This window comes from Oncorhynchus masou, chromosome 17 (assembly GCF_036934945.1).
Source record: "Oncorhynchus masou masou isolate Uvic2021 chromosome 17, UVic_Omas_1.1, whole genome shotgun sequence".
In the NCBI taxonomy this organism is placed as follows: Eukaryota; Metazoa; Chordata; class Actinopteri; order Salmoniformes; family Salmonidae; genus Oncorhynchus; species Oncorhynchus masou.
Window position 1 is genome coordinate 36,075,059 of NC_088228.1, and position 19,758 is coordinate 36,094,816.

Genomic DNA, 19,758 nt, shown 5'->3' on the forward strand with positions numbered 1-19,758 from the left:
AATATATGTACTATGTCTATAGTCCATCAGTTGGTCATTTGGCTGACCCCCTCCTTTGTGTGTCCCTCTGACCTCGGTATGTCCAGCTGTCCTATGCTCTCATGGCCTTGCTTTGGTTTCCTGTCCTCTACAATAGACAATGCATTTTACCCTAAACATTTATGCATTTTATGGCTTTGGCCATTACGTCTGTTATTTTTTGGTTTCCTGTTTTTACAGAATGGCAAATGCACTCTAAGTGTGTCCCCTTCCCCTTGTGGTCTAATGTACACCTTTGCTCTACAGTATTATGTTTATCCATATATGTACCGTTTGCTCCCACATTTTCCTCTGGACATGTAGGAGAATCTTACAGAACTCTGCATGCAGGGTTTCAATGGGGTGTTTTTCCCATTGGGTTAAATCTTGTTTTGCAAGTGGACCCCACATCTCGCTGCCATAAAGTGCAATTGGTTCAATGACACATTCAATTTGTTTTAGACAAATTTCAATAGGCATTTCAATTTGAATTAGTTTTTTAATGTCGTAGAATGCGTTGCGTGCTTTCTCTCTCAGTTCATTCACTGCATCATTAAGGTGTCCGTTGAGCTTATTTTTAAACATAAGTAATTACAGTGCGTGCAGTACTCTATATATTTTGTACCAATTGAGAACTTTTGTCTAATTCCATGAGATCTGGATCTTCTCTGGAAAATTGCCAGTTTATTGCCAGGGCCCAGGTGGTGTGGGTGACAGTAGGCATGGGTCATCTGCGAAGAGCAGGCATTTAACCTCTGAACCTCTGAATGACTAACACCAGGGGCTGAGGTTTTTTACTAGAATAGTGGCCAATTCATTTATGTAAATATTGAAGAGTGCAGGGCTCAGATTGCAACCCTGGCGAAGGCCCCGCCCCTGGTTAAGGAATTCTGTTATTTTCTTGCCAATTTTGATGCTGCACGTATTGCCAGTATACATTGATTTAATTATTTAATATATTTTACCCCCTACACCACTTCCAATAACTTTGTAGAACAGTCCTGTATGCCAAATAGAATCAAATGCTTTTTGGAAGTCGATAAAGAAAGCATACATGTTGGTATTATTTTGGTGGACATTTTTATCTATCAGGGTGTGTAGGGTATAAATATGATAGGTCATGCGATGTTTTAGTATAAATCCAATTTAGCTTTTACTCAAAACATTGTGCTTATTAATTAAGGAAGTTTAGAACTCTTACATTTATAATACTACAGAAAACCTTCCCCGTGGCTGCTGTTCACACAAATACCTCTGTAATTGTTGGGGACACATTTGTCTCCGTTCTTAAAGATTTGGGTTATGAGTCATTGATTCTAGATGTCAGGGAAATAACCTACACTCAGGATCAAATTAAACCGTTTTAATATAGCCATTGAAATTTTGCACTACTAAACTTGAGCATCTCATTTAGGATGCCATCAGGTCCGCATGCTTTTTTAAATTTGAGGGCCTGAAGTTTCTTATTGGTCAGTAATTGGGGAGTCCAATGGATTTTGATTGTCCTTTATAGATTTTTCTAATCTATCCAACTTCTCATGAATTTGGCATTGTTCTGCGTTTGCATCAATTTGAATGGTGTTCCATAGTGTTTTAAAATGGGTTGTCCATATGTCACCATTCTGTATCGCTAATTCCTCTTGTTTAGATTTATTTTTAAAAATTCTCAAATTTTGCCAGAAGTTGTTTGTGTTTATGGACTTCACAATTAGTGTCAGCTGCTTGCTGTTGTGCTGCGCTTTTTTGGTTCTGAGTGTATGCTTATAGAGTTTTAAAGTCTCACAGTAATGAAGGCGTAATTCACCATTATTTGGGTCTGGTTGGCTAGTTTTTTCCTTATAATTTTACAAACTGCATCAAACCAGCTGTCATCTGTGGTCTTTTTTAAATGTATTTTTTTGATCAATTTCAGTTGTGCTTCTTTTGCTGTTTGCCTGAATATGTGGTTTATGTTTTTTACTGCTAGATTGATGCCTTCTTTACTGTGAGTGAATGTGCTATCCAGAATGTTATCAAAGAGTGTTTGGATATTTTGGTTCCAGGTTGCTTTCTGGTACTTTTCCGTGCTGTTTTGGGCCCATCTGTATGAATTTCAGATGTTGTACAGCGTACTGGGCTGTGAATGTGTGGTTGTTTCCGTGTTCTTTTGAGGAACAACGTAATTTGGCTGTCATCAGACAGAGGTGTTAGTGGCTTGACGGTGAATGAACTGAGAGAGAAAGGGTCAATGTTTGTAATCATATAGTCTACTGTGCTGTGGCCAATTGGTGAGCAATGGGTGAATCTCCCCAAAGAGTCCCCCGCAACCAACTATTGATAAAGCACAGACCCAGTGTCACGCCTTGGTCTTAGTATTTTGTGTTTTAGTTAATTAGTTGGTCAGGCCAGGGTGTGACATGGGTTTATTGTTTGTTGTATTCTTAGTGGGGTTTTTTAGTTATTGGGATTGTAGCTGATTAGGGGTGTGTGTTACATAGGTTTGGCTGCCTGAGGCGGTTCTCAATCAGAGTCAGGTGATTCTCGTTGTCTCTGATTGGGAACCGTATTTAGGTAGCCTGGGTTTCGCTTTGTATTTTGTGGGTGATTGTTCCTGTCTCTGTGTAGTGTTCACCAGATAGGCTGTAATAGGTTTCACGTTCCGTTTTGTTGTTTTGTATTTATTAGTTATTTCATGTATAGTTCCGTTGTTTGTTTCACTAATAAACATGAGTAACCAACACGCTGCATTTCGGTCCGACTTTCTTGCGACAAATGAAGAACGTCATTACAGAATCACCCACCACACACGGACCGAGCAGCGTGTCAACAGGCAGGAGCAGCCCAAAGAGGAGCCGCGTATTAAGGATTTCTGGACATGGGAGGAAATCCTTGACGGGAGAGGACCCTGGGCTAAACCAGGGGAGTGTAGCCGCCCAAAGGTGCAGCAGGCGAAGAGGAAACAGGAACTGGAAGGAAAAGGACCCTGGGCTCAGCCTGGTGAATATCGCCGCCCCAAGGAGGAACTAGAAGCGGCTAAAGCGGAGAGGCGCTGGTATGAGGAGGCAGCACGGCAACGTGGATGGAAACCCGGGAATCAGCCCCAAAAAATTCTTGGGGGGGGGCTATCAGGGAGTATGGCTGCGTCAGGTAGGACACCTGCGCAAACTCCCTGTGCTTATCGGGGGGCTAGAGAGACCTGGCAGGCACCGTGTTATGCAGTGGTGCGCACGGTGTCCCCAGTGCGGGTGCATAGCCCGGTGCGGTATATTTCAGCTCCGCGTATCGGCCGGGCTAGATTGAGCGTCGAGCCAAATGCCATGAAGCCGGCTCTACGCATCTGGTCCCCAGTGCGTCTCCTTGGGCCGGCTTACATGGCACCAGCCTGCCTGTTCGGAACAGCCTGAGCTGCTAGTCTGCATGGAGCAGCTAGAGCTGTCAGTCTGCAAGGAGCTGCCAGTCTGCATGGAGCAGCTAGAGCTGCCAGTCTGCAAGGAGCTGCCAGTCTGCATGGAGCGGCCAGAGCTGCCAGTCTGCATGGAGCAGCTAGAGCTGCCAGTCTGCAAGGAGCTGCCAGTCTGCATGGAGCAGCCAGAGCTGTTAAGTTGTTAAGAGTGAGATAAAAAGAATAACAGCAAACATTTATTCTGTTGCGTGTGTGTGTGTGTGTGTGTGTGAGAGAGATCCTGGATGGCAGGGAGCTCGTTCCCCGTGATGTATTGGACCCTTTGTAGCATCTTGCGTTTGGTTGGATGTGAAGCAGTTGCCATACCAAGCGGTGATGCAGCCGGTCAAGATGCTCCCAATGGTGCAACTATATCACTTTTTGAGGATCTGAGGGGTCTTGCCAGTTCCTTTCAGATTCCTGAGGCGTTGTAGTGCCCTCTTCACGACTGTGTTGGTGTGTTTTGACCATGATAGATCCTTAGTGATGTGGACACAGAGGAACTTGAAGCTCTCGACCCGCTCCACTACAGCCCACTCGATGTGAATTGGGGCGTGCTCGGCCCTACATTTTCCTGTAGTTCACAATCAGCTCCTTTGTCTTGCTGACATTGAGGGAGAGGTTGTTGTCCTGGCACCACACTGCCAGGTCTCTGCTCTCCTCCCTATAGGCTGTCGCATCATCAATGATCAGGTCTACCACCATCTCATCGTCGGCAAACTTAACAATGGTGTTGGAGTCTTGCGCGGCCACTCATTTGTGGGTGAACAGGTAGTACAGGAGGGGACTAAGCATGCATACACGTGAGCTCAGGACCCTGGGACTGGTCACCTCCCTCTGCAACTGCATCCTGGACTTTCTGACGAGCTGCACCTATGGGGTGAGGATAGGCAAGAACACCTCCGCCACGCTGACCCTCAACACGGAAGCCCGACAGTGGTGTGTGCTTAGTCTCCTCCTGTACTCCCTGTTCACCCACATACGTGGGCATGCATGACTCCAACACACCATCATTAAGTTTGCTGATAAGGTTGCTGATGATACGACGATGATGATACGACGGTGGTAGGCCAATCACCAACAGAGATGAGCCAGCCTACGGGGAGTAGGTCTGAGAAAAACACTTTTTTTTGCATTATTTAAACCAAATTGAACATGTTTCATTATTTACTTGAGGCTAAATTGATTTTATTCATGTATTATACAGTATTAAGTTAAAATAAGTGTTCATTCATTATTGTTGTAATTGTCATTATTACAAATACTTATTTTTTTTAAATCGTCCGATTAATCGGTATCGGCTTTTTTGGTCCTCCAATAATCGGTATCGGTATTGGCGTTGAAAAATCATATTCGGTCGCCCTCTAGCTTATACCATTCAGAATGTGAATTGGAAAGACAAAATATTGAAGTGCCTTTGAACAGGGTTTGGTAGTAGATGCCAGGCGCACTAGTTTATGTGAAGAACTGCAACGCTGCTGGGTTTCCAGTGTGTATCAAGAATGGTCCACCATCCAAAGAACATCCAGCTATTCATTGGAGTCAACATGGGCCAGCATTCCTGTGGAACACTTTCAACATCTTATAGAGTCCCTGCCCTGACAAATTAAGGCTGTTATGAGGGCAAAATGGAGAGGTCCAACTCAATATGAGAAGGTGTTCCTAATGCTTGGTATTGCATCATTCTTGTGTTTTATTTCTCATGTTTTTGTAGTTTTTTTCTTCTTCTTCTAACGCTGCATCATTGGAAATCATTGGGAAAAAGCTTGTAAGTAAACATTTCACTGTAAAGTCCAGTTGTCTTCGGAGCATGTGATAAAACAAATTTGATTTGATGAATAAAAGATGAATGGGTTGCTCCTTGATAATACAACAGATGAGTACACCCTACTGGACAAAAAGCTTACAGCTTCTGGCATTTTCAGGCGGTCTCCAAGTTCTAACCAGGCCCGTCCCTGCTTAGCTGAGATCAGACATATTCAGGCTGGTGTGGTCGTAAGCAGGGCCGATGAATGCAGGGACGGATTAATGCAGAGGTTTACCGGGGCTGAAGATTCTGGGCACAGGCTCATGGGTGGCCTAAGAGGCAGCAAAACATTTTGTTTTTTAATTACAGAAATATATGACGTTGCCCTCTTTGGGTAAAGCAAGCCCCATCCCCCTCTCCCTGCCTCCTTCAACTAGGCTGCTGTGGTCAGAGAGGTCGTACATTCCAGGAAGATCCTGCCTCATGGCCACACAGTATAGAGACACAGTATAGAGAGTGAAGTTTCATAGAGAACAAAGGAATTTCTTCCACTTGAGGTCCGAAAAACATTTATGTTCCGGAGAAGGTATAAAACATCGGTGAAGAATCCAGCTACGAACTGGTCTGTTTTTTACATTTTGGTGAGGCTCATGGGAGACGGTGCGGCCACATTACCATAACGCTGTTTATATAATAGCCTCAGATATGAGGTTTACATCTAATTGTTGTATAAGATGAATGAGTCAGAATGATACTGTTTGTAAAATTGTGTAATGTGATTTTGGACTTTTTAATGAAGGAAACTCCAATTCCCTTTTGAATTTAACTAAATCAGAGGACCGCCCATGAGCACAGTTATGGTCGGGCATCCTGGGACAGGCCCTTTTCTGCAACTCCTACCTAAAACCCCAACTTTGAGAAATTCTCACTAGACCATGTTTTTCTCCATTACGAAAGGACAAAGGTTGCAGACCATTGCTGAATCTTTTAACCTTACCACGTGGTTAAACTCTTAGACTATCGATACCGACAGAATAAGAACAAGTCTTTGATATTAATTACTAGTCTGTAGCTAGGAATTCGGTATCATTGAACGTGAAGAACGACAACCGCCGAGACATCCATTCGACAACAACATGAATGAATGTCACTCTGAACTACCCACGAGAGAGAGAGAGAGAGAGAGAGAGAGAGAGAGAGAGAGAGAGAGAGAGAATGGAAACCCTCCAACAGAAACTAACTTTTCAACACGATCAAGACGACACACTGAGTGTAAATATATTGATTGATTGCAATTGTTCCCGAATGAGTGAGCGTTCATGTGCAAAGGATTAGCATTTCAATTGTTATAATTATCAACTGTGCGTTGTCTTCTCAGTCGACCTCCACTTCCCTTTTGTACAACAAGCCGCCATGCCGGTTTAGCCCACTAGGACACATTCCTCTATCATTTCTTGTCACCATATTTACTTTGTTTGTTTGTTTATGCATTTCTGTGAATTACATAGATAGTAAATAAATGATTTAAGACAATTGATGTATGGATGACTCATAGTGAAGACTGAGGTTCGTGCAGATAACCAACAATTTACGACGTTTGGAATGAGACTGACGTGAGGTAAAGTAAATAATTCATTAATTCGAAGACTAATTGATCAGATATAAAATATCTGAAAAGTTATATTCGGAAATTATAACTTTTGTGACGACCCGCCCACTCTGTCTGCCGTATTCTGTCTTTGTTCTTGTTTCCTTATTAGGATGCCGGTGGGCAGAGTTGGGGAGGGTCGTCAGCTACATGGGAAACACCTGGGCCAGGTGTGTCCCAGGATAAATAGACCTCTTCCACATTCATGGAGGTGACTCTCCATGCAGACACCTTTGTAGATTGTGTTGTGGTTCTTGGTGGCCTTTTGTTTGTTTGCATTGGCACCTTTCAACACCCTGCATTATCACATTCATGCATGCAAAACACTCACTTGCACTACTGATTACTGATTACCCACACCATTGTATATTTTCCTAAGTTGCTTTAGTTAATAAATATATATTTTGTTACTCCTTATCTCCACGTTGTCTCCCTTTGTTACGTGCTTTGAGCCGGTTTGTGACACTTTGTAATCTGAATATTTTCCTTGGTGCCCCGACTTCCTAGTTACTTACAGTTACATGTTTCATCGCATAATACTAATGACAGAGAATCTTTGATAAAAACTAAGTCTTCAATTTAATGACAGTAAAGACACGACAGTATACATGTATTTGATTTTTTACTGCAACCGCCAACACACAGGAAGACTCAGGATCCCACTCTCAATGAGTGTAGACAGCCTGCTGCTGCTGCTCTGCTAATCATCAGATGAGGGGAGGAGATTAGTTAGGCGGTCCACATGGGTAACTGGGGGGCGCTGCCTTGATTGGGTAACTGATTTTGTTTTTAAACTGCATAATAAATAAATGTGACTTGTCAATTGTGTGAGTCAGGGGCTGGGCCCAAGCCCGTTGCGGGCCCAAGATTTTTTTAAATAAACGCTATTTTTTTAAATCCAACTACAGGATCCCGCTCTCAATTTTATAAATATATCAGAGAGGATCATTTAGCCACAGACAATCAAAGGTTTATTAAAAAAATAACAGTGGATTAAGACTTATCCCAAGTATATACAGGTATCTGCCAAAATTAAGGAAACACCAACATATATAATTTTAAAAGGGTGTTGTGCCACCACAAGCTGCCAGAACAGCTTTAATGCTTCTTGGCATAGATTGTACAAGTGGACCTAAACCATGCCAGGAGAATGCACCCCACACCATAACATATACTTTGTATCCCTTGTTTACTCAAGTGTTTCCTTTATTTTTGCAGTTACCTGTATGCCTAGATTCGGGAAGGCCGCAGTTTGGGCAGTATGCACGCCAAATATCGGCTACAGCTTGTTCCTTGTAGCCATAGACATATAATCCATAGTAAGGTTTTGTAACCTCTTACCCTGGCAATTTCACTGTTGAACTCATGGGTACACTAGCAATGTATGCCAGTCCTGACTTGAATGGGAACTGCCATCAACGAATTATACAGTGGGGAGAACAAGTATTTGATACACTGCCAATTTTGCAGGTTTTCCTACTTACAAAGCATGTAGAGGTCTGTAATTTTTATCATAGGTACACTTCAACTGTGAGAGACGGAATCTAAAACAAAAATCCAGAAAATCACATTGTATGATGTTTAAGTAATTTATTGCATGACATAAGTATTTGATACATCAGAAAAGCAGAACTTAATATTTGGTACAGCAACCTTTGTTTGCAATTACAGAGATCATATGTTTCCTGTAGTTCTTGACCAGGTTTGCACACACTGCAGCAGGGATTTTGACCCACTCCTCCATACAGACCTTCTCCAGATCCTTCAGGTTTCGGGACTGTTGCTGGGCAATACGGACTTTCAGCTCCCTCCAAAGATTTTCTATTGGGTTCAGGTCTGGAGACTGGCTAGGCCACTCCAGGACCTTGAGATGCTTCTTACGGAGCCACTCCTTAGTTCCCCTGGCTGTGTGTTTCATGTTGTTGTCATGCTGGAAGACCCAGCCACGGCCCATCTTCAATGCTCTTACTGAGGGAAGGCGGTTGTTGGCCAAGATCTCGCGATACATGGCCCCATCCATCCTCCCCTCAATACGGTGTAGTCGTCCTCTCCCCTTTGCAGAAAAGCATCCCCAAATAATGACGTTTCCACCTCCATGCTTCACGGTTGGGATGGTGTTCTTGGGGTTGTACTCATCCTTCTTCTTCCTCCAAACACTGCGAGTGGAGTTTAGACCAAAAAGCTCTATTTTTGTCTCATCAGACCACATGACCCTCTCCCATTCCTCCTCTGGATCATCCAGATGGTCATTGGCAAACTTCAGATGGGCCTGGACGTGCGCTGGCTTGAGCAGGGGGACCTTGCATGCGCTGCAGGGTTTTAATCCATGACGGCGTAGTGTGTTACTAATGGTTTTCTTTGAGACTGTGGTCCCAGCTCTCTTCAGGTCATTGACCAGGTCCTGCCGTGTAGTTCTGGGCTGATCCCTCACCTTTCTCATGATCATTGATGCCCCACAAGGTGAGATCTTGCATGGAGCCCCAGACCGAGGGTGATTGACCGTCATCTTGAACTTATTCCATTTTCTAATAATTGCGCCAACAGTTGTTGCCTTCTCACCAAGCTGCTTGCCTATTGTCCTATAGCCCATCACAGAACTTGTGCAGGTCCACAATTTTACCCCTGATGTCCTTACACAGCTCTCTGGTCTTGGCCATTGTGGAGAGGTTGGAGTCTGTTTGATTGAGTGTGTGGACAGGTGTCTTTTATACAGGTAACAAGTTCAAACTGGTGCAGTTAATACAGGTAATGAGTGTAGAACAGGAGGGCTTCTTAAAGAAAAACTAACAGGTCTGTTAAATACTTATGTCATGCAATAAAATGCTAATTAATTACTTAAAAATCATACAATGTGATTTTCTGGATTTTTGTTTTAGATTCCGTCTCTCACAGTTGAAGTGTACCTATGATAAAAATTACAGACCTCTACATGCTTTGTAAGTAGGAAAACATGCAAAATTGGCAGTGTATCAAATACTTATTCGCCCTACTGTATATCTATGGTTGGTTGCGGATGTCTGTTTGCCTTTTGCAGATAAAACAAAAACAGTACAGTTTGCAAAGCAAATGCTGAAAAGAGAAGCCTAATCTGTCTGTAAAACCAATAAAAACATTTTTTTCTCAACTCTCAATCTGTAGGTAATCTGTAGCTCATCTTGAGATTGGCTGTTGCCAATACGAGGGGCCTATGATTTCTTAATCTGGCCCTGGTCGTAAACCAAGAAGTATGCTTTCGTACACTATAAAAAGGTGATGATGAAGTTCGGAAAATATTGTATTTTCCTCTTATGACATTTAACATTTGATTGTTTAATAAGTTAACTTCGACTGGGACATGGACTGAAAAATAGCCTAAACTGAACTAAACAAGGACATTTCCTGAAGAAAATGTGTGCTTGCTTGTCTTGTACAGAATTTTATGTTGATTGAATCTATGCAAATCCAATCCATGAGTGGCCTCTGGCTTTCTCATCCAATGGATTTTGAGAAAGAGTTGAGGCCCACAGATGAGGTGGGGGTAAGATGGCTGGTAGGAAAAAAAGGAGAAAAGTGGAAAATATAAGTAAATATGGAATGGTGGATCACACAGAAGACCTACAGAAGGAAATTGGAAGAGCTAAAGAAGGAAATTGAACAAGAGTGAGTTAACTGCGGTGGCAGGTGCAGTTTTTTTGGAGAGAATGGATCCTTGCCTTCTGGCTGATCCATATGTGGTGTCAGGCTGGGTAAAGAAGAGACTGGGGAATGTTGGATTTGTGAAAGTGACTCGTAGTGAAATCGTAGATTTTTTTGCATCTTTGTCATCCAGAGGGAGCGTGTGCCACACACCACTTGACTGGGGACAAGAATTGTGACTTTTTTTCCTTTCCAGAGCAGGGCGCCATTGCAAGGAGTGATAACTGTATTGGTGCGGTGTTGAAGAGGATCAACTGAAGTTGAAGATTCCCTGTGACGATTGTCTGTGACGCTCATCATTTGGTCTGACGCAGAGAGCGCATGGTGAAACAGAGAATACACTATACTACTGACTTCTGATGAAGTCAGGATGTGTCAATTATCCTGTGATACCTTTTATCCCAAATCCATTAGTGTTTAAGGTGTCAGGCATATGGTCATGTGGCAGCAGTGTGTAGGAAGGAGATTCCTAGATGTGAGAAGTGTGCAGCATGACATGTGGCAAAGGAATGTTTGGGATCAGTGGAAAAGGTAGTACTTAGGTGGACATGCTTTTACTGCAGAAGTCAGTTAGCATTTGCATTTTTTAAAATGTTTATCCTCAAGCTAGGGAGAGGCGAAGGTCGAGTCACGCGTCCTCCAAAACATGACCCGCAAAACAGCGCTTCTTAACAACCACTCACTTAATCCGGAACCAATGTGAGGAAACACCACAAGGAGTCCCTAGAGGACGATGAGCAAAGTAAAGCCCTCCTGGCCAAACCCTCTCCTCACCCGGACAATTGTGCACCGCCTTATGGGACTCCCAGTCACAGCCGATAATGACATAGCCTGATGAAAGGAAGAATGGGATCGAACCACAGGCTGAATGACACCGCAACACTGAAGTACAGATGAGGCCAAAGTAGTGGAATGATGTTGAGGTTTTAATGGGTGCAAGGATGGTTGGCAGGGCAATTTTTTTGTGATGAATTCAAACTACGGAATAGTAGGCTGATACATAGCCAATACAGAAGGTGGCGACATGCACCTATGTCGTACTAAATTCTCCAAAATATGAAATATAAACGCAGAGGACACTATTTCCGTATTTTAGGGCCCATAATGCAATTCATCAGGAAATGGGTGTGGCTTCACATTGTTTCCAGATTTGAATGAAATGGAGGAAATATGCAGTCGAAGTACGAGAGCTGATACAAATTCATTGCTTTAACTAATTATGACAAATGTTAAGAAAATATTGAGCAATGTAATAAAGTAATGCCTTTTCAAATAAGTTACCTTATCCAGTTATGTTGGCTGACAATTTGTTAGCTACCCTTACCCTTACGAACCACATAGCATATCATTACAGCAGTATGTTGTTAGCTAGCTACCTAACGTTATATTTGACTACTTATACATTACATTTGCCAGTATATTAACTATATGTTATCTAACTAACTACACAACGTTTATTGACTTGATTAATCCCGCCATTGTTAGCTTAGCTGGACACTCGGGTGCTTTCCTAAATTCGCTCTGGCTATCTACTCCGATTTCAGAGCACTCCCGTCTGAGTACCAGAGGGCAGAATAATGAATTAACGTTAGCTAGTAATTTGTTACGCTAACAAGCTAGCAAGAGGTTGCATAGCAACAACATCAACTTCCGACGAAGTGTGAGGACGCTCAACTGAAAGGATACCGTACGTTTACAGTATACTAAAATTAACTAATAGTATGTAGTTTTATACTCATTAAATATGTAGTATGGGTATTCGAACACAGCTACTGTCTCGCCCCAGCCTCCCTCCTACTGTGTTAGTGGGGGGCGACCCGTAGACTTTGTCCTTCGCCCCCGCCTTTCGGGCACGGGTTTTCTCTGGTGCATAGCAGGCGGAAGCGACACTGTGTGCAAGCTAGCAGCCTGCTGTGCTAGCGGGAGTATATCCTGTGATATAGTGAGATAGAGTAAGACATTTCAAGTTAATAACATCCTTGTTTTCATCTCTGACCCCAGTTTGGCATGACGACAGAGGAGATAGGTTTCATCGTCCACCAGGAGACGATTCGTCACAACGCATACCCTTCCCCTCCTGAGATATGGCGGTTTCCCCAAATCAGTCTGCACCTCGTCAATAACGTGGTCTGCCATGGCATACCTGACACCCGACAACTACAAGACGGAGACATTATCAACGTTGATTTGACCTTGAGTTTTATCCCTCTTATGCACAATCCACATTCCTGATCCCCCTCCCCCATTCATCAGGTCTATCTGGAGGGTTACCGTGGTGACACCTCCTAGACATTCCTGATAGGCTGTGTGGACGAGGTTGGGCAAAAGCGAGCAGAGACAGCCAGGAAGTATAGAGACGAGGCTATCGCTGTCTGTAAACCTTGGGCTCCACTGTGTGTTATAGAAAACACTATCAGATACACACACACAGGATACCTCTGTTGTTTTGTGTAATCTACTGTCCCTACAGTGGTATAACCCACTCCAATGGTTTCCATGCCATGCCCCTACTTTATTGGACAAGGAATAGGCTCCTACTTCCATGGCCACCCAGTCATTTTGCATCACGGTAAGTATAACACAGCAACAGTTTTCTGTGGTTCACCTACTCTATGTTGGACAAATCCTAAATATCTCTTTCATCAGACAGCTAATGACAATGATATGACCATGGGTGAAGGGATGTATTTCACTATAGGTCTGTCACATTTCCTATGTATATCAGTGTGTATTGATGTCAACTTTAGTGAGTGTGTGTGTTAATGTTGCAAAATATCCTAATTGACATTTCACTCTTTTTGTCTAACAAAATATTTGGAAACAATATGTCGTCAATGTTGCTATAATTTATTTGGACTAGGACTTTTCGATTCATGAAATCAAATTGATTTCAATCAGAGGAGCACATTATTTGCTATGATTGACATCATCATAAGATTATCCTGTGTTAACGTTGTTAGGACTGCAAGGTTTGCAGAGTATCGTACGTCTACTGGGCTGATTATGTCGTGATGTGATGTTATTGATGCTGTGTTTGGTTTCATAATATTTTCTGATCTACTAATAATCTCTAATGACATCAACCTCCAACTCTACATTGTTAGCGACTTATTTTGTACTCGCTCTTGTTCAATTAGGAACCATGTCCTATTTATATCACTGAGGAGACTGATTCTACTGACGCGATGTATTTTAATGGGATCGGGTAGGATTTTGTCAGTCAAGGCCTTTTTCTACTTACCCAGAGTCCGATTAAGTCATAGGTACTACAGTAGCGTTAGCACAAATGCTAACTATTATTAGCACATTGACTGGAAGTCTAGCTGTTCCAATAGACTGCCAGTCATTGCACTGGCGCTAGTTAGTAACTTCCTTCAAACTGCACGCAGAGATATAAAAATGGTATCCATGAGTACATCTGACTTTGGGTAAGTATAAAGAGGGGTTGATTGCCAAAATCTTGCACTATCCCTTTAAAACCTCTTCAGGATCTTACCCCCCCTTTTTTTATCACCTAAAATGACATACCCAAATCTATCTGCCTGTAGCTCAGGACCTGAAGCGAGGATATGCATATTCTTGATACCATTGGAAAGGAAACACTTTAAAGTTTGTGGACATGTGAAATTAATATAGGAGAATATAACACATTAGATCTGTTCCATCATCTTTGAAATGCAAGAGAAAGGCCATATTATCAGATAGGAGTTTAGGCGCAATTTAGATTTTGGCCTCCAGATGGCAGCAGTGTGTGTGCAAGTTTCAGTCTGCCAGGAGTTTTTCCAAATGAGCCGAATTCATCAATTGATACATCTTCAAGTACATAACTATAGAGAACATACAAAATGCAATTGTAATAAAGAAATTAAGTTTACACCCTCCCAGGAATGTCATACATGATGTATAATTAGCTTCACTACAGAAAAGACACAAACTTTCACACATTTAGATATGTGGGTGGTGTGGGTGTGGGCCCAGAGAAAACAGGGGTTCAAACTTTAGTTCCTACATTTGAATATCGAAATGGATTTATCAAACAAAACTATGCTACATTTTATCTCTGGGACCCTCAGGATGACAAATCAGAGCAAGGTTACTGAATGGAAGTACATTATTTACCTTCAGTGGTGAATGTATCAAACCAATTGCCATGGTAAAAGCGTTTTGATGTGCACTCTCCTCAAACAATAGCATGGTATATTTTCACTGTAATAGCTACTGTAAATTGGACAGTGCAGTTAGATTTTAAGCTTTCTGCCCATATAAGACATGTCTATGTCCTGGACAGTTGGCTGTTACTTACAACGTCATTCTAGTCACATTAGCGCACGTTAACAGCAACCGTCCCGGTTTAGGGACACCGATCCCGTAGAGGATAAATTCCATAGGCTACATTCTTCCTTTCTGTACAACATGGCACATTTGTTACACAATATTGAATCTCAACAACGTTAATCTCAAACGTGTAGGAATTAATTGAAATAAACTAGTCAAACATTGGAGTACAACATACACATACAGCTTTTCCCTTTTGCAGGTTTTCAGTATCTTTGGTCCCGTAAATTGACCCCACATCATCTGTAGGACTAGATTGCTGATGTAGTACGGGATTCAGCTGGGAGAGTGCCACAGTCAGATGAGTACCAAGAGTAGTTACGGTAAAAGGATGGGGCGCTTGTGTTCGGAGGCCTAAAGTCCCACTCTTTGCTTATCTCTGTAATCCTGTGATTCTGGGGGCCCCAGTGCACCACTGTTGGTCGAGGAGAGCTGCTGGACTGACGGGAGTCACAGGGGGTCTCCTGCTGTCCTGGTGGCATCTGCCCGTTTCTCCACATCTTCTTCAACTTGGAGCGACGGTTCTGGAACCAGATCTTCACCTGGGAGAGAAGTAGACATGCAGGGAGAGGAGTAGACATGCAGGGAGAGGAGTAGACATGCAGGGAGATGAGTAGACATGCAGGGAGAGGAGTAGACATGCAGGGAGAGGAGTAGACATGCAGGGAGAGGAGTAGACATGCAGGGAGAGGAGTAGACATACAGGGAGAGGAGTAGACATGCAGGGAGAGGAGTAGACATGCAAGGAGAGGAGTAGACATGCAGGGAGAGGAGTAGACATACAGGGAGAGGAGTAGACATACAGGGAGAGGAGTAGACATGCAGGGAGAGGAGTAGACATGCAGGGAGAGGAGTAGACATACAGGGAGAGGAGTAGACATGCAGGGAGAGGAGTAGACATGCAGGGAGAGGAGTAGACATGCAGGGAGAGGAGTAGACATGCAGGGAGAGGAGTAGACATGCACAAGTATAGGGGATGTTTGAAATTCCCATCATATGTACAAGCGCACTGCTACCTCCAGTCAAGTACCTTACATCTCCAGCAAGGAGATTTGCTTGAATGAGAGAACAACTATCGGGATATTTTTTGACATTATATTGGACTTGTCCTTTAAGTGCACCTACAGTTGAAGTCGAAAGTTTACATACACTTAGGTTGGAGTCATTAAAACTTGTTTTTCAACCACTCCACAAATTTCTTGTTAACATACTATAGTTTTCGCAAGTCGGTTAGGACATCTACTTGTTGCATGACATAAGTCATTTTTTCAACAATTGTTTACAGACAGATTATTTCACTTATAATTCACTGTATCACAAATCCAGTAGGTCAAAAGTTTACATGCACTATGTTGACTGTCCCTTTAAACAGCTTGGAAAATTCCAGGAAATAATGTCATGACTTTAGAAGCTTCTGATAGGCTAATTGACATAATTTGAGTCAATTGGAGGTGAACCTGTGGATGTATTTTTTAGGCCTTCCTTCAAACTCTGTGCCTCTTTGCTTGACATCATGGGAAAATCAAAAGAAATCAGCCAAGACCTCAGAAAAAAATTGTAGACCTCCACAGGTCTGGTTCCTCGTTGGGAGCAATTTCCAAATGCCTGAAGGTACCACGTTCATCTGTACAAGCAATAGTATGCAAGTGTAAACACCATGAGACCACGCAGCCGTCATACCGCTCAGGAAGGAAATGCGTTGTCTCCTAGAGACAACGCAAATCAATCCCAAACTGCCATAAAAAAAGCCAGATAATGGTTTGCAACTGCAGATGGGGACAAAAATCATACTTTTTGGAGAAATGTCCTCCGGTCTGATTAAACAAAAATAGAACTGTTTGGCCATAATGACCATCGTTATGTTTGGAGGAAAAAAGGGGGAGGGCGTGCAAGCCGAAGAACACCATCTCAACCGTGAAGCATGGGGGTGGCGGCATCATGTTGTGGGGGTGCTTTGCTGCAGGAGGGACTGGTGCACTTCACACAATAGATGGCGTCATGAGGAAGGGAAATGATGTGGATATATTGAAGCAACATCTCAAGACATCAGTCAGGATGTTAAAGCTTGGTTAAAGCTTGACTCCAAGCATACTTCCAAAGTTGTGGCAAAATGACTTCAGGACAACAAAGTCAAGGCATTGGAGTGGCCATCACAAAGCCCTGACCTCAATCCCACAGAAAATTTGTGGGCAGAACTGAAAAAGCATGTGCGAGCAAGGAGGCCTACAAACCTGACTCAGTTACATCAGCTCTGTCAGGAGGAATGGGCTAAAATTCACCCAACTTATTGTGGGAAGCTTTTGGAAGGCTACCCGAAACGTTTGACCCAAGTTAAACAATTTAAAGGCAATGCTACCAAATATGAATTGAGTGTATGTAAAAGTCAGACCCACTGGGAATGTGATGAAAGAAATAAAAGCTGAAATAAATAATTCTCTCTACTATTATTCTGACATTTCACATTCTTACAATAAAGTGGTGATCCTAACTGACCTAAAACAGGGAATTTTTACTAGGATTAAATGTTACGAATTGTGAAAAACTGAGTTTAAATGTACTTGGCTAAGGTGTATGTAAACTTCCGACTTCAACTGTATGAAATATATTTAACTTAATGAATATAATGCTATTTAAAATCCTCCATCATGGTCAGAAAATTAACATAGCGCACCTGTGTTTGTGTGAGTCCCAGTGACGTGGCGATCTCCGCACGTTCAGGTAGCGCCAGATACTGCCTAATTCGGAATATGCTCTGGAGCACACACAGCTGCAGGCTGGAGTAGATTGTTCTAGGAGTCCGGGCTTTCCTTGGATTGCCCTTTACCATTCTGACTTCTGTCTCCTTCTCTTTCTCTGAGAAAATGTGTATGATCATTAGCAGGCCTGTCATTAATATCAGTTAACCCAGAACTAAAATATTGTGTTATTTGGTCTGTTCACGGGAGGTAACCCTATCATTGATTTACACAATATAGCCTGTGCACTAGGTTTAAAACAAAACCTGGCATAAAGAACCAACACAATGTTTCTGAAAAGTACAGAAATTGCCACATCATAGGCTACTAAAATGGAAAGTATAGGCTAGTCATAAAAGGAGAGTTTTGGCTTTGGCTTTCTTACTGTTCTGCCCTCTCCACTTAATTGACTGCTGCCTTGCTCTCACTTGTGGATGTGCATAATTGTGCTTAATTGCTTGGTATTGATTTATCCACATTTTGGAGCAGACAGTGTCATTTAATGATCAATATGTATCATTCTGACATCTGGATCCTTCTCATCTTTCTGTGAGAAAGAACAAATAGCTTTATGTTCATCTTCTAAAAAGGAGTGTATTGCCCCCTTAGCTGTCAGGTTTGGATGTGCTTGTGCGTAATTGATGCATACAAACTTGGGAGCAGAAAACGGTGAAATTCAGTGATCATGGGCACATCCACACCGGAATAAACAGGTTAGATTATACAATAGATATGAATCACGTTACGCACCTGTGTCCGCGGTGAGAGAGGAAGAGCCCGTATATGATCCATAACAATCATAAGAGGTTGGGAACCCAAACTCATAAATCTCAGGACTGTAGTCACCGTTATTCCCATTATAACCACCAGGAAGAAACTAATTGACTTCAAACTGGAGCTGATGCAGTTGGTTAGGGAAGAAATTGCCCCCTGTAGCAGTTGAAATCGGTATGGTTTGGAGATTCCTGTGATTCGTGCATGCTGTAGAGTTGATTGCATAGCTGTGGCACCAGTCTAAAGTTATGGTACCATATCCCTATGCAAACCTGTGCCAAGAATTGCCTACGAGGATCATAAAAGTCCTCCAGGGAGAATTCTATTCAAAATGTTGTTCTCCAATGTTCAAGTCTCCATTGATTGCCTCCCATTCATAAATTGATCAGATTGCCCAAAGTTATTGTGATAGCTCGAATTTTAAGTAATAAGTCCATCGCTCTTCTGTTTTTAGTCCATCTGAAGCCTATATGTGGTTGAGTGGCGTCATCTTCTGGTATCCAGGAAAACGGAATGAATCTGCTCCTCTGGATGAGACGGTCTGTGGTATGAATAGTCTGGTGTGACATGAACCGGGAGACGGGTGGGCAAGAAGCCAAAAAATAAATAATCTCCTTGAACTTGTGCACCTTGTTTTCAAAACCCTTATAATACAGTCATATATTGGCAAATGTTTTATATTTATTCATTTTTTTTTGGGGGGGGGGTAGGAATGGACAACGTTAACCTTTTTACGCAAATAATGTCGAAGGCTTTGGATATTTGTAGCGCGCTCTCTGCTCCAACTCACCTTTAGATGGGCACGAGGTGACGGCGGCATCTGGCGGTCTTCGTGTGATACTGCTACAAGCCGCCAAACACTTCACCACCCTGTACACACTAGATAATTACCCATGGCGCCAGTGCTCACCCACACAGGTGAGCAAAACAACCATTACAGCTGACTGAGATGACAGGGGGTATATTTACACTCTGTGTGTGCCCACCACACATCGTCTTACCACCTCCTCGACTGTAAATACAAAACATTAGCAAGAGCTTCTTAATATTGAGTTTCACCCCCTTTCACCCCCAAGAACAGCCTCCATTCGTTGGGTCATGGACTCTACAAGGAGTCGAAAGCGTTCCACAGGGATGCCGGCCCATGTTGACTCCAATGCTTCCGACAGTTGTGTCAAGTTGGCTGGATGTCCTTTGGGTGATGGACCATTCTCGATACACACGGGAAACTGTTGAGCGTGGAAAAACCCAGTGTTGCAGTTCTTGACACACTCAAACCGGTGTGCCTGGCACCTACTACCATACCCAGTTCAAAAGCACTCACATATTTTGTCTTGCCCATTCACCCTCTGAATGGCACACATACACAATGTCTCAAAGCTTAAAAGTCCTTCTCTAACCTGTT

At 42.8% G+C, this 19,758-nt stretch overlaps 2 pseudogenes; one reads left to right on the top strand and one right to left on the bottom strand.

The window, feature by feature from the left end:
* Positions 1-12,516: 12,516 nt before the first annotated feature.
* LOC135558265 (methionine aminopeptidase 1D, mitochondrial-like) lies at positions 12,517-13,510 on the top strand (annotated as a pseudogene).
* Positions 13,511-14,995: 1,485 nt separating this feature from the next.
* On the bottom strand, positions 14,996-18,559 carry LOC135558266 (homeobox protein Dlx2b-like; annotated as a pseudogene).
* Between the last annotated feature and the right edge of the window lie 1,199 nt (positions 18,560-19,758).